The sequence below is a fragment of the Numida meleagris genome, chromosome 4, assembly GCF_002078875.1.
Source record: "Numida meleagris isolate 19003 breed g44 Domestic line chromosome 4, NumMel1.0, whole genome shotgun sequence".
Classification (NCBI taxonomy): Eukaryota; Metazoa; Chordata; class Aves; order Galliformes; family Numididae; genus Numida; species Numida meleagris.
The window spans coordinates 21,536,944-21,551,578 of NC_034412.1; the positions used below are offsets into that span (position 1 = coordinate 21,536,944).

Here is a 14,635-nt window from a genome sequence, read left to right on the forward strand (position 1 = left end):
TAATATTACAGTAGTCTTAGAGTTTATTTTGTTTCTGGGATCTTTTACAAGAAAAAGAACCTAGTGAGTGTGATTAACCAGAGTTTTTGTAGAATTTAAAATGTCAAATTCAGTTAATTTTAAAGTTCAATACAACTTTCACATAAATTAACTCATTTTTCTGTCTTTAGGAACTAAGATCTCTATTTTTGGAGGGAGGTTAGTTTAGATTATTGACTTCAACATACTTTCTTGAGTTTGTGATTAACAGTAATAATAACACAGTCCTGAGCATTGTGTCCTTCTAGGTAGCACTTCTTGCAGGCTTTGGGCCTCATTGAGCATCAGACATTTCAGATATAGAGTGCCTTTTGAACTCAGTACCTCAAGCAGCTTATCTGTGCCACCCTTAAAAATAAAATGGTCAGAAGGACAAATGGGAATGGATTATCTGTTGTATCAGAAAGATAGGTATCAAGCCTCTTTCAGCACATTGGGTAGGTAATCTGACATTCAGATATCCAATAATATTCGAAATTTAAATAATATATGTGAGATGATTGATCACTAAAGGCTATTTAAGTCTCTTACCCCAACTGTACATTTGATATATCTCAGGAGATATCCAACATGCAGATTATAAACAGAAAGAGGTAAATTTGCAACACTTGATTCCCGTTAGTCTTTGCCACAAGAAGAGATTTCTTTGTCCTGCTTTCTCTTTGTTGTCATGAGAACAAGACAACATAATTTATATCCCCAGCATACTCAGTAGCAAAACTATAAACTTTTAATGCACTTATAATCGTATACTTTAACCTTTTTAATATTCAGTATTTCCATGGTTGGCCTTTCACCTTTCCTTCGTGGGTTATTGAGGCAATAAACAAGGGAGAGGAGAGATAACTGATGACTCAAACTGCAGAACACTGAAAATGTCACTGACACACATTTTACAGCTTTCCTTTGGTATGTATGGCACACAGAACTGCCGGTGTCAGCGGCTCAGCTCAGACTAAGTATATATATTGTATGTATATATATATATATAATATACATGTATATATACCATATATCCCACTGTGGATATCTTGGATATCTTTCCAAGACTGCACATCATTTTGCACTTGTTGCCAGGTAGGATGTGTTTAGTTCACCCAGATTAGAAAAAGCTGCAAATCCAAAGCAGCAGTTTTTTTGTGTCTTAATGGGAACAGCTGAGAGAAGCCCAAAGATGCAGTAACCAGGACAAAAAGGTTTTAACAAAATTGAACATTTGTAAGAAAGGAAGAGACCTAACCTGCTGCATTATCTTTAAATGTGAATAGCTACAGACTGGCAGAAGTCTTCTTATTAATTGTTTGCTTTGCGTGAAACGCTTGACCTTTTCCGGTGAGTTACCAAATATCACAAGCATTTTTATTTTTAATGCTTTTGGTAAAAGGCATTTGATCCACTTCATTGATTTTTAATTTTTTAGAAGCATGACAGCACAGTCATGGAATCAGGAATTTCACCATCTGAATATGGCAGTTCAAGATCATTACTGTAGTTTTTGTGCCTTGAATATTCTGAGTGTTCTGATGCCCCTTCAGCATTATGAATTGCAAACTGATCCTGAAAGATGTTTACATTTGTTTTGGATTGACGGAACAGTTGCTAATTTTATTTGGAATGCTTCATTGTGGTCATGCATGACATGCAATACTGCATGTCACTGACTACACAGTGCATAAACTGTATTAGCTTGTGTTTCATAGCAAATGGCAGGTATGTAACAGATTCTTGAGCTGCTGATACTTTTAGTGAGCAATGGATAGAAAAGAGGATATATGTGTTTAAAGAAAATTGTGTTACAAGTACTCAGGATGAGTTGTGTGGCCATAGCACGCTTGACACAGAAGGCAGCTAACGATACAGAAATCCCTAAATCCGAACAGTCTCTAATCTTGCAAAGGATCCCATTCCCATTGACACTGTATGCCTGCAGCACATTACGAACACTATCTTTAGGAAAGGGTATTTAAATTTCTTTCTTCCTGGGTGTCAGTCTCATCAGAACAGAAATGTTAAGTCAACTTTCCTCTGAGCTTTCTCTTCACCTTTTACTGTCTTTTCTATTTCCTTATCTTTGTCAGGCTAAAATATGGAACAGTAAACTGTGCAAGCAAAAACCCTGTTATTTCCCCAAATCTTTCAGTAGTGCCTGCCATTAAAGCTTTTACCATACTGAAGACCAGTGATTTAATATTACTGCAGTCTTCTGTCTTCTCTAGATGTACTGTTTATGGAATAAAAGGAATACAACAAGCGATGATAAAGCTGCCTGTCGGTACAGGTAGCTTACCTGTTAGTTGAATTTCTCCAAGTAAGGTGGCTTGCTGATCCAACCTGCAGTTGAAGCCTTTGATATGCTTGTCTAGAGCATGTGAATGCTTTGACAAATACAGGGTTAAAAGTGGCAGACATTTGAGGACCTAGTTTCAGAAAGTGCTGCTGAGTGAGCCCTTCAGAGCCAGACCAGCCAGGGAGACTGCAGGATGGATGAAACAGGTTCTGCCTAGTCATAGGCTGTGCAGAGTAATAAGACTCCGTATATACCCCATTCTATGATTCTATGATATATATATACACTCAGACGATTGGACTATATACAAAAATGTATGCATGTGTATAAACTCTCTATATATGTATATAGTCCAATAGTCTCAGTCCAGACATCTTTAGCTGTACAAGCTAAGTGTCTCTGGTTCAAGGAGATTTTCTTTCGAGTCTGTGTTAGTGTAAATGACAGTGTATGTGTCACATCCTGCCTCTCCCAGATCCAGCTCACTGTCCTTGAGGAGGAGGGAGCTGGACAACAGGAGCTTGTAACAGTACTCACACTTGTAACCAGTCCAGGAGCAGTTGCCTCAAGAGAAAGCAGACACTGAGACTCCTCTTGGTTGCACAAGGCACAGTTTAAATCTCCCTAGCACCTTGCTTGACTGCGCTGCAGGATTTCCCTGAGGGCAAGGGCGACAAGCATCAGGCCTGATCTGATGGAAGCTCCACAGGAGACAGGGACTGATTGGTAGGTGAAATACTGCTTCCAGAGTCTCTCACATGCTTGTGGCTGTGCCATAAAGCTGCTGGTGTTACTGGCATGGTGCTGATCTTGCTTCACCTAAGTGACTTGTCACTTTTGTTCATTTGTTTTGTGATGTTTTGGGGGAGGCTATTTCTTTTTGTATTATTTGTTTGTTTGTTTTGGTCCAGGCTGGTTTAAGCATACATTTCGTTTGAATGTATAGCTTCCAATACAGCTAGCACAAATAATCAGAGTATGCAGACAATGCTGTCAGTTGGACTGCTGCAGGCCTCCATCCAAGCCTGTTTCTGGGGACTAAGGGTTCCTATGGAAGGACTGCTGTTTGCTCACGGGGGAATCTTTTAGCATCCAGAAGGTATGAAGAGAGGCATATATTTTGTTCATGAATCTTTATTTATTCCAACTGGAGCTATTTTTAAAATTATTTTTCTTTTGTAGCTAACCTCTTGCTGGTTGGCTGTTTAGAAACATGAGAGAGAAGCTGAGAAAACTAAAACATCCTTGACTCTGTACAGAACTACTCAGCAACAACTAAAAAAATCAGTGTGTTATCAACATTGTTTTTCTCCTAAAATCAAAACATGGCATCATACCAGACACTGTGAAGAAAAACAGCTCTATCCCAGCTGAAACTAAGACACCAAAATATCAAGCCAATAGGCTTTTCTTGAACTTCAGATGTAATTTTGAGAATTACACCATAAATGAAGCACAGAAGTGTCTGCCTAACTTCCTTTTAGATAACATTTCTGGTAATACTGATTGATGTGCCTTGCTTTTTGTTGTCAGTGCCAAAGCTGACAGTGTCAAATCGGAGACAAGCTGAGATAGATTTGAAATCTATTAAGAAAATTCTTAAGACTGATGCTCCGTGGTCTTCATGTGACTGGCTCTGTTCGGACCCAGACTTGATTTTTAGGCAAAAGGTTGTCCTCATTGGTGTTTACTGATACTTTCACTGTCCCGTCAGTTAGCACGAACAGCATACCAAGCACTGAATAGGAATGCTGGCATGTGTTCATTCTTTATTGAATGAAATCTTACTGAAGAGGCTGTATCCATCATGTATAATTCTAGCTGATACACTTGGTGGAGGGAGGCTGTGTTCTGCTGCAGTTTTCCCTTGGCAGACTTGTGGCAGAGCAATGCTAAGCCCCTTCCAGTTGGTGCCATCAGTGTACAGACAGGCCCATGCCAAGCTGTGAGTATCACTCTGTGTCTTCAGACAGCTCTGCTTTTCCACACAAACAGGCACCAGCACACCAGGTCAGTGGCCAAAGGAGAACATGATGTAGTGCTTCTTGACGTCTTTACTGTTGTCATCACCCTGCTGCTGTGCTTGTCAGAAAGCTTTAATCTCATTGTGTCGCATTTGTAGATGGTGAAAATGCTTGGAACTCTCAAGTGTAAACTAGAAAGCACTGTGTTAAGTAGTCATATACATTTAGTAAAATGTTGGTGATTGCAAAAGCTAGGAAGTAGTTTTTTTGCCATGGCAATTGTTAAATTTTGTTATTATGCTGCAATTTGTTATTGAATGGGAATATATATATTGTCAGACTTGCCATTCAGTATGCATTATATTTCATTTAATGGCAGCCAGTGTGATCCCGCTGAAATGCCTTACTGAGCTACAGAAACTGGTTTCTCATTAATCTGGCAAGGTGCCTGGTCTGATAGATCTTTGTGTTCTGCTCTTAAAGGATTCATAAAACCTTCAGGAATTGCCTCACAGTGTTTTGTGTTTTCAGGCTCTTAGTAGCATTTGTATATAAAGGCTAGTATTGCTTAAGTCCTTGAAATAAAGGAAATGAAAGGAGCAGCCGCCTTCTGGCTGTGAGCCTTTGAAGGACTGTTGAACCACTCTGGCCTAGCCTGACAGATGCCCATCTGTGGAGCTCATCTCCACTTCTGTTTTCTTTGCACATCTGCCCCGAGGTGTTGTGTGGCCTTCATTGCTGTGTGGCTTTCTCTGCTTGCTGTCTGTCTCTCCAGCCTGCCAACTTCCAAAGGTTTGAATTATCCATGCACATAAAGTGCCAAGCACAGCAGGCATTCTGTTGTGGGAATTAAGATACAGCTTCTGAGCGACTTCCCTTAAATCACAGGGCAGTTATTACTTCCAGTGGTTTGTCTTACCAGAAATACGAAGTCCTAATGGGAAGTTGCCCTGGGATGAGACGGAATTTTTTCAGCTGGAGGTAGATTAAGATTCTGGGGTGACCTTATAGCAAGGTAACTTGCTAAGCGATATAATAGCTCATCATTTTCATAATTCTGTTCATGTTTTAAATCATGTTAGCCAACAAGGGTTCAAGAAATCTTGATCTTGTTGAAATCTGCAATGAAAGTGTTAGGTGACTTGTCAGAAATACAAAACTGGTGTTGCCAGGGACTGAGGTTCAAACTGTCACTTGGAAGCTAAGCTGCTTTCATGGCATGTTGTGCCCTTAAATAATAAATATATATATAATATATATATATAATAAATGTAAATGAAGAGGTACTTAAAAACTATATATGCTCCAAAAAAGCTACCAAGTTTCTATATTCTTAGTTATGCCATTAAGGTGTTATAGATAATCACTGTGTAAGGTTTGCATCTAGTTCCTGATGAGCACATTGAGGCTGGAAAAAGAATGAGATCCAGCAGGGGAAAAAATTGAAATACATTTGTCAGAAATGCACATTTGAAAAGAAATTTCTCAATTCACAGGGTTTTGAAATACTGGTCACTACAGACCAGGGGCTGAGTGGGACCTTGCAAGCAACATCAAACCTTGGGGAGGTTAACAGAGCTCTAAGTGTAAATTAAGGCAGTATGTGTTTTGGAGGGAGAATGTATGGATAACAGAAGATGTCAGCTTCATGTCAGTATGGATAAACAGAAGATGTCAGGGACAGTCAGCCATTGGGTAGAAGCTGTAATTTGCAGCTAGAAGGGTTAAATTAAAACACATGTGGTTCTACTGCTTTGTCATTTGAAGTTTTTAATAATGTTTTTAATTCACTTCATATTAAGCAGTCACCAGTGATGAGGTGAGTGACTAGAGATTAAATTAGTGGGCTATTCTTTCTGTCCATAAAACCTTGTTAATGCTAAGCACCAAGCCCAAAAGATATTAAAGGAACTACAACTCCTTCATTCTGTGCAATATCACTTTAAAATAAAGTTAATCTAAGCCATGATGTGCATCTACAGGTTTTACAAGAGGCTGTAAATTTCAGGAAATTAATTTCCTCATAATCACATGTTCAAGCTAGCCTTTTTGAACAGACATTTTCTTTTTAGGTTAATTGCTGCTGAATTTTTTTTTGAGCAGTCTGTGTTCACATTCAGTCTCCTGAAAGGGAGAAGGAAGTTTCTTATACTGTCAAATGGAGATTTCTTTCAATGACTTATATCAGGAAATACCCTCCGTTACAGAACATAAAGGGATACAGAACATAATGGGATTTTTGTTTTCATGGTAATTAGCTGATTAGTTGATTACTATGCCCATCGAAGAATTGGTAGTGGTTTATTTTGTAAAACAGACAAATCTTGAGGTAGAGTGAATGAAACAAAATGCTGTTGATTTCATTGTCGTTGGACAACTTCCTAAGAGTTGCAGGTCTGGCTTAAAAATCAGAATGCAATTAATCAAGGTCATCCTGCAGATTCCAAAGGTGCTTTTAGAAGGCCTCAGTTTATTCTCCCTACTGATACTTAGTTTTTGTGTATTTTCTGAAGTTCTGATTTGCTTTCCAAAACTTGAAACAAATATTAAATCCCTTATTAAGCCAGTGGTGTCATGAAGTTGTCTCTGACTCTTTTATAAACATGCACAATTCTAATTATCAGTATGGATCAGATCTGTCACCTCAGATGCTATTTACATCTCAAGTCAAGAGCACTTCAAGTCTACTTCAGCAGCAGTTGCTTTTTGCTGATTAATGTTTACTTGCATGGTCTTGTCAGTTAGTACTTGAAAACCAGAAGGCACCAAAACACAGTTCAATTTTTGTAATCATAGACGATAATGCACTGTTCTGAAGTTATTGCAGCAATTTTAGAGAAAAAAAAGCACCACAATTTGCATTAATCAAGCAGTGACCTTATATATGCCTTCCAGTGGAGTTCTTACAAATCTTAAGAATGGTTTTTCAGTAAGAGGATTGCAGTCTTCCCTATGATACAGCTTTTGGTTTAGAGGCTTCATTTGGTCGTTTGAAACAAACATCTTTCCATCTTTTTGAGAATTGAAAAAAGTAATTTTAAGGATAGAACTTGACTACAGCAGGATTTGGCACAGCCCACAGGATTGAACAGTGCAAAGGGAAAGGCTTACACAGCTCACTGCCCTTTCTTTCCTAGCAAACACCTTTTTGATTGTGTTGTCATTAAAGCGAATTCTGCTTTGCATGTCCACATAAAATGGATTGCCTGAAAAAGTTCCACAGGTAAAATGTTCTTCTTGTACAGGCAAATATATGTGAAAACAGTTTTTTGTTCTCACTGCTCTTTCACCATTACTTGCAGTTATTTAACGGCTTGAGATATCTGATGTGTGTTTTCTGGGTGAATCTGGGACAGTCAGATCCTTTGACAGCAGATTGTGTTTGAGCCAGCATTTTACATGGTCTGGTTTTAATGGTATTTCCTCCATCTTCCCACCAAAGGGGCTACCTTGTCTTTATTAAAACAAGGGTTTATGACCTTTCTACCCAATCGCTGGTAGTGTGTATGATGTTTTAGTGACTAGCTGGAGCCTGCTGGTACTTCTGCATAACAAAGGGGCACATTCAATGGGAGGGACTGGACTGGTAACCAAGTGGAAGAGTGGTCTTCTGGGTGCAAAGAAAGCTTAAGAAAATGAGAATCAGACTGGGGCAAGGCAGCAATTGTTCATATTTCATCTCTCATTTATTTATTTATTTTGTTGCTATGTTAATAAGGAAAATGTTGTATTAGGCGAAAAGTGGAGCGTTGGGGATGTAACGCGGAAGGCCCTTCCCCATTTCGCTTGCTATTGGTTGACATACTTACTTGAACCCGTGTCGTAAGAAGGAGAGGCTGTACCTCTTTGTTTTGATAACAAAGTGTATGACCACCCCGTATATGGGTTTTCAGAAGTGGGTGGAAAGAGCGCGATATTCAATATCATTGGCCAGTAGCCCCCGTGAGCTTCTGGAACAGTCTAATAAAAGATAAGAAATACTATATAGTTCTGTAACTTTTAACAATAAACGCCATTTTGCTGCTCATCATATTGATATGTACGTGCAGTTACTGGCCAGGACCAGGTTTTCGTTCTCTGCGTGCAAGAGTAATACGAGAGGGGTTGCTGGAGTTCGGTAACAGGAAAACATCTGAGAGCCACAGACAGTTTCCTTTTGTACTGTCCCCAAGAGCGTAGCTTGTGAGACTGGAAGAATAAAAATTAAATTACTTCCTCATGCTTCAGATGAGTTGGATGCCAGGGGATGTTTGAATAAAGTTCTAATCAACTGCCAGTATTTTGTGTGCAATTAGAGGAGGAGGGGAAAAAAGAATGTAAGATAATTATAAAGTCAGTCTCTAGCACAACAATTACTGTCAGAGGGAAGTCTAAGAACAACCTACTCCTTTGAGGCATTGCAAGATGGTGCCGTCAAGAAATACTGACTCCTGTCCTCATTTTTGTGTCCAGATATGAGCAGTCTTGTGTGTGCTTTCATCTCCAGAAACCTGGGAGGCTCGTGTCATCATTTATTTTACAATGAACATCCAGCCTTCCCTGTTGAATATCTATCTGTCCTTTTTGCCCTTTCATTTTCTTTTCCTGAATATATACGTGTCAAGTTTAAGACTGCATCTGTTGTTCTTAACTGTGTAATAAAGCTTTGCATGTTTAAAACTGGAGTGCCTAGAAACACTGAGACATGATGCTATGCCTCTATGATTGCAGTATTTATGCTACATGTGGTTACTTGGGCATAAACCAACTATTCGGGTGTCTGTGTTTGCTCTTAGGTGCAATCACCTACATCTCTGGGATTTTAAGAAACAGTGCTCACTGATGTTGTGAAAAAATAAGCTGAAAATTGGTTCCCAGCAATGTTTTGTTTTTCATTTTCCAATTCTTGGTTTGAAATGTGAGGAGGGACTTTTTAACATGGGAGAACATGAAGTGAAATTTAATTAAAAATACTTTAAATTTCTTCTCTGAATGTGATCAGGTGCTGGAGTGGGGTGCTCAGAGAGGTGGCTGAGTCACCATTCCTGGAGGTGTTTGAGAAACATGTGGTACTAAGGGCCATGGTTTAATGGGGAAATATGGATGTTAGGTGGACGGTTGGACTGGATGACCTTGGAGGTCTTTTCCAACCTTGGTGATTCTATCATTCTATGATCCTATGTTCTTCCATACTACAATGCCCATCACAAACAACTTGCCAAAGTGCTCACCTGAAAGGCAGGCACAAACGAAGTCATGCTTAAGTCACTGAAAATGAAGATGAAGGGTTTCAATGGAATGATTTGGACAATGTTACTAAAAGATGGCAGAACTGATGATCCAGATAGTTTAAATATCAGTCTGGGAGGTGTTCCAGGCTCAGAAGTCATCAGACCTTTACGAGCAGGTTAGTGTAGTCAATTCCAGTAACCAAACTGATGACTTCTCCTTGCAATTTCTCTCAAGGTTCTTCTGGAAAGTCCCACTAAAACTATCTGTTAAACGTTCATGAAATAAATACCTGCTCCTTCTTGCAGTCCCATCAGGAGGAGGATATTTTCCACTTAACTGTGCCAACCTTGACAGATCCTGCTATGTTCTTTACCAGAGAGCATAGCAAAAGAAGGGATCGCAAAAAAAGAAAAACAAACAATACATGCCAAGGAATAATTCTTTATTTTCTAAAAAGTAGCATAAAGTGAATGAGGGGTCTGGTGCATGTTAGGAAAAAGGTTACAATATAAATTGCTTTGAATCTGACCCACACCAGGACACCAATCAAAGTTAATAAGCTGAGCATACATTAAAAGGACAATATATCTCCTTTAGTGGCATCTCTTCTCTTGCTTTTGACTGCACCTTCAGATAACGTAAAAATGATAAATGAGGCACTTAGATTAAAAGCCATGCAGACTATCATTAAGTGAATTTAAATCAGAAAGACTAGCATTACTTGTCATGGAAATGGACTTATGGCAAATATGACAGCCCTCATCCGAGCATTTCAATTTACCACAGAAAGTTTATTTTAATAAGTATTTATTCAATCAGCATTTACAGTATCTCTGTCCCTCCCTCAGCTGCCAGTCTGGAAGGCATTGATCAATGTATCTGTCTTGCTGTATGCTTGGTGGCTGAGTTTTAGCTTTTTTTTCAAAAGAAAGTAAACAATAGAGCCTACTTGTTGACATGGAAGCAAAAGAAAAGAGTCAGTACTTTCTGTGGGTTTTTTGGTTTTGTTTATGTTGTTTTTAAGATGGAATTCTACCGCCATTAAAATGAGTAGCGTTACATAAAAAAAAAAATCAAGCAAGTGGTTCTAAGGACTGTATTTTTGTCAAGATGGGAGTGTGAAGATATGCCTATTTCTCTTGCTGCTTTTATTTGGTCCAAGAGAGGCTGAAGAAGAGAGATTCTGCCATACTTAGTTGTTGGGAGCTGCTATGATGTTGGGGGAGGCAAAAAAAAAAGTATTTACCCTTTGGAATTTATAGCCTGAATAAATGCAACAGACAAAGGCCTCTTCTAGAGGCTGATAAAATCTTGTAGGTCATTTTATATTGTTTGTGAGTTGTTTTGTTTTGCTATTCTTCTCATGCAGAAGTGACTCTTTTTTTTTTTTTTTTTAAAAAAAGGCAATTTTCTTTCCTTTTAGTTTTCTTTCTTTAACAAAAGTTTAAAGATCTTTGGGTTCTCAGTTTCGTGGGAAGTCCAGAGAGGCCCCAGATAGTTGCTCTCAGTGACTCTTACCTCAGGATTTGTTCCTGCACCTGAAGATAACTTTATGCAGAGGTCTGTGAATGCCATAAAAATTATGTAGCCTAGCCTGAGATCCTTTATTAAACTTGAGCTGGAGATCTAAAATTAGGAATTAATGGCTCTTTAGTGTTTAGATCGTTATATTTCTTTCTGAGGGCAAATGTTGTATGGCTATATTCATCCTGTGCCCTCTCCTGCCCTCAGCAATGTTACCATGGGCCATTCTGGGGGAGGGGTCTCCACAGGAGACTGATATTGCAGGGGTCCTGCCTGGGTGATATGTAGCTGAGTAGCAGATGCCGTTTGTGCTGCTGTCTGAGGGAAGTGTGCTGTAAACAGCGGAAGGGAAATGTTGCAGGAGCAAGCAATGAGCTGTACCCAGGTGGTTCCAGCATATCCAGCTTACATTGGCCAAGACTTCATGGCCTGAGTGGGTGGAAGCTCCTCACCTTTATTGTGCTGGAATAGCATCTGACGTGAGAGATGAGCTGCTGCCCAATGGGTGAGAAAGGGGTGGGTGTTACTTGGGGGGGGGGGGGTCAGGGAGCCTCCTGTGTTTGTTGGGGGGCAGTTAGTATTGCCTCACCTCTGAACTCACTTTGCTTTGCTGACAAGCATTCAGAGGAGATAAGGAAATGACAAGTTTGGGTCAGAGGGAATGAATGATTCAGCCATGGGGGGGGGGGGACCACCAGCAGGAAAAAAATCTAAAGAGTTTTTTGGGAGGGTTGTCTTTGTCTGTCTTATGCCCAGTGACCTTCATGAGGCATTACACCTTGAACAGCAAGCTGGTCTCAAGTACAAGTTAGAGACTTTTATACTGCACTGTAGAGTGAGCCTGTATTCAGTCAAGTTAGATGCGTGCTTCAATTTTTAATGGCAAGAAACATATAAGGAAATTGTTCTTTGCATTTCCAGCATTATAATGTGAAAGCACAGGAAGGATCTTGGTATTTAAACACCCTTTACTGCATACCATTAACTAAGGATTAAAGGAGCTGTAAGACCGGCAGTAATGAGAGATTTCATAAAAGCCGTATGGTTTTCCTCTTCATCTTGTCAGTAAAAATAACCAAGACTTGCTAGGGCTTACTGGTGGTATCTGTTACCATGGAGATTGGGGGCCAAGTTATTTTTAGGGCACAAGAACGTGGTGTTTGTGGACCCGTGTCCAATCTTTCTCCTGTAAAGCAAACAGGATGCGTAGGACAGAAGTGTCTGTGCTGCAGGAGGAAGTAGGAATTTGATTGCACCAGAGGTCACTGGGAGCTCCACTAGGAAGCTAAGCAGTGCAGTCATTCCTGATGGAGTGCCTCAGAACATTGTAGTTAGTAATGTCTGAGGAAAGGCAGCGCTTAATGAAGGAAAATTTGAAAGAAGTCTATAGCTGAACAGATTATACTAAACAACACGCAGAATGAACTGAAAGTAACATGAAACCACAGTCATGTCCTAGTGTGGCCTTCAGAATCTGTGTGCCAGGTTTTAGCAGGTCTTCAGACACTTTATAAAATTAAAGCTCCTTGACCAGGATTTTTAGCATCAATTGTTTGTACACAGAGAACATAGCAAGCAGTGTTCCCATCTTGTAGCCTCTTAAGCTTGAGTATACCTGCTTGTCCAGCTGAGCTGTGTTACATGTGTCCCACTCTTACACGATGAAATTTTTGCTGTTCGAACTTCTTTCTAACCACAGTAACCTTAACTTGAACTTACTCTCTCTTTTGGCAATAGGAAATTTTCTTCTTGACATCTAGCATCTTGCTGAAGAGACGAAGAATAATGTCGATGTTGTGCAGCATTCAACTCCATCGGCTTCAAAGGGATGTGTTCTGCTATCAGGTACATGTGACATTCTGTCTGGTTTTCCAGTGCAGCTTCAGCCATCACAGCATGTGGGTTTGGCCTGGTCCAGAGAAGTAGGCATGCATTACAATCTAACTTCTTTTTCAGTTTTAAACTGCCCCATCAAAACTGACCAACTCTAATATTGCCATTTGCAAGCTGATAGAATGTAGCAATGTATTCTAATGAGACTGTTCATTTAAAGTAAGAAGAGTTTCTGAGGCTGATACCCAGTTGAGTTTCAGTTAGCCGTCGCAAGTACAGTTTTTGGAAATCTATGCAGGGAATGATCAAGAAGAACATCTGTTTTTGAAAATGGTAATTTAAATTTCAAAGAAACTATTTACATTTTAATAGCCCTGTTCTCTGAAAGTTCCTGGGGTCTGATACTTCTGATTAGGAAAATGATCTCTGCACCCACGTTCTGTATTTGTTATTCATTACAGTAACAGCCTTAATGACATTATCTTCTATTAATGTGGATGCATGTAATGTGCAATTACGGAGGAATTCCATTGTCATTTAGCAATGAATAATCATAGCATTTCTTTAAAGTCCAGAATTTCACCAAAAGACATGGAGAACAGCATCTAAAATAGCTCTTAAAGGATCAAACTGAAAAGTATCAGTTACTTCTTTTCATCAGGAATAGCCCTCTTGTATTTTCAGCTTCTTTGCCAATATAACATGCTAGAAGGCTCTCTGATACAGTGTTCTATTTAAAATTTGGGCTTCTTAGTGACCTGGTTATGTTTAGATGCTCTCTTACTGGTGAGTTTTAATCGGTGTCACAATATTTAACAAGTCCTCTCAGAATGCAAATATCATTGTGTTGTTCTTCTCTTCTCAGAGGGCTTAGAGTTGCTGTGAGCTGTGTGTATGTCCAGGTAAAAGTGGCTTCAGCCTGTGACTTACTCTGGGACAGCTGACAACAGCATCTGATAATGTTGCCAAAGGCTTCTGTGGTAAGTTCTTACTCTCTGTTATCTTTTTTTCCATGACTTTGGCCATCGAGAGAGAGAATCTTTCAGTGTGAGGTGCTTGCTGACTGGGTAAGTGAGAGCAGTGTTTGTTTTTATTTTGATGCGCAGAGCCAGAAAAGCTCCACCATTGTTAAGAGTGAAGCTGAGACATAAAGCATCTAGCCCTGCTAAAACTCCAGTGCCTTTTCCTTTGAGGAGGCCTAGTGCCCTGACTCTCTGTGGCAGGAAATTGAAATTTGTTAGGGGTTAATCATTGGGTCAGAGATGTGCCGTTTAATTTCCTCCTGAAATTTAAATTAGCTGGTCCCTTTTGGGGATTTTTTTTTTATCAGATTTTGATGTGCCAACCAGGTAACAGGGTTTTTGTTAGCCTCTGTTCATCCCTTCTCCCAAACCCACTGCACAAGCAGGGTGGTACTGAGTGGATGATCATCTGTGACTTCTCTCTAAGCTTTTCTCTGGAGCAAACCTGTATAATTCCCATGAAGGACTCCCTCTTTCTTCCTTGCAAAGATCATCCTCACCTCTGCTTTCTAATGTGGTATTCTCTCTCCTCAAATTCAGTCCTTTGGCATCCTCATAGGCTTAACAATGACATCTTTTCCTTCAGAAAATTTTAAATGGCTCTCATCAAGAGTTTTATACATTGAGACAAGTTTAAAACTTAACCTGAAGTTTTCAAACATGTTTGCAGAATGTGGGGGTTCTCATCTCCAGTGGGAAACCTTCAGAAGGTTTTCAAAATGTCAGGCTAGATTCTTAGGAAATGCCAGTGTGCA

The 14,635-nt window shown here is 39.6% G+C and overlaps 1 long non-coding RNA gene across 5 annotated transcripts in view; it reads left to right on the top strand.

Annotated features, from left to right (window-relative positions):
• LOC110398660 overlaps window positions 1-14,635 on the top strand; it is a 118,221-nt gene that overhangs the window by 76,993 nt on the left and 26,593 nt on the right. For 3 of the 5 annotated variants that reach the window (XR_002438527.1, XR_002438529.1, XR_002438531.1), the window contains exons 1-3: window positions 2,830-3,052; window positions 12,763-12,870; window positions 13,724-13,838. This is a non-coding gene — a long non-coding RNA (uncharacterized LOC110398660). Of the gene's footprint in view, window positions 1-2,829; window positions 3,053-12,762; window positions 12,871-13,723; window positions 13,839-14,635 lie in introns of those variants that run through there. The other 2 variants (XR_002438530.1, XR_002438528.1) reach the window with 1 other exon arrangement.